Source organism: Erinaceus europaeus, chromosome 17, assembly GCF_950295315.1.
Source record: "Erinaceus europaeus chromosome 17, mEriEur2.1, whole genome shotgun sequence".
NCBI lineage: Eukaryota > Metazoa > Chordata > Mammalia > Eulipotyphla > Erinaceidae > Erinaceus > Erinaceus europaeus.
The window spans coordinates 42,749,018-42,750,420 of NC_080178.1; positions in this window are offsets into that span (position 1 = coordinate 42,749,018).

Consider the following 1,403-nt stretch of genomic DNA (forward strand, 5'->3'; position numbering starts at 1 on the left):
GTTCCCCTGCGCCACCACTGTGGCAAAGGGCTCCCAGCCTCCGTGGGTGGGCGGCCGCCACACTGCTGACAAAGGGGCGCAGGGCGCCTACCTGTATGTGTCCCGTCCACAACTGAGAGTGATTGCGGGGCTCTGAAGGCAGCGCCTTGCCTTGCAAGACCCTGCCTACCGGTGCTTGGACAGCAGAGGAGGCTCCGAGGGTCTCCCCTCAACCCCAGCTCCTGCGCAAACGCTGCAGAACACTGCCCACACCTCCACAGTCGAAGACTCTGGAGTCTGGGCCGTGGACCAGCCCACTCGGCCTTGGCAGCAGACTATGACCACGTCGCTCCATAATCTTGAAGCTGGAGTTAAAGCCCTCACGTTATGCACAGGGACATTCACAGACCAACTTTTTAAAACTGAGACCGGCATTGAAAAGCTAGAGGAAGCCGGACTGGCCTCGCCCATCCTGTTAGTGGAAGAGTCTCTGGCAGATGCACAGGCACCAGTTGAGTTCTCATGTGGGCGCTGATCCAGGCCACGCCCCGTCGGGCCACGCCCCCTCTGGGTTGCACTCTCCGACCAGGGGGACGTGGCCTGGGATGGGTTTCTAGGCACCGCCCCTTGTTCTGCTCAGGGCCGCCCTATTCAGCCCTGATGGATATTTATGAGACTGAGTGATGGGTGTCCTCCAGGTGGTGCTCCTGCTGGGTCAAGTGAAGAAGTCAATCTCTGTTTTGGAAAAAGCAGGTAGGTCTATTTTATTTACTAGTTTTTGCCTGAGCCTGACATCTGATATGCAGGTGGACCCAAATTATTGTCTGGGGAGATGGTATCATAGTTGCAAAAAAGACTGGAAAGCTGGATCAGGGAAGAGAGTAGCTCCCAAATATGGGAAAATTATATAAATATTGTTAACTGTAAACCCCACCAGTTTGATCTGGGGCCCATATTCATCACAAGAACCTATGTAACCTCTGCATCCCTGTAGGTCTGAGCTCAGATTCTGTGGTCACTACTAGAAACACTCTAGGCTGCACTAATTTCAGGACCTATCTTCCTCGCTGGTAGGTAGGGTAAGTTACCCAACCTCCCTTTGGATAATTGAACAGTCCTACCATTGTTGATTCACCTTAATGGCAAGGTCCTCAACATAAGAGGCCCACAAAGGGGTCCATTATGTTGGTCCTGATGAATAAATATTTAAAAAATGAATGCAGCCTATTAGCTCAGCATTGCAGAAGCTACGAGAACACACAAGAACCAGAATGGCACCTTTATGTAAGAGTTGTTTCTGCCTCTCCATTGAATATAATCCTGTCTTGGAATGTTTGAGCCTACTCTCTGGAGGGCACGTTGAACAGATACCAGTGGCCTTTCAAGAGTGACACTTCCTCTCTGGGTTGGAGCTTATTCCATAG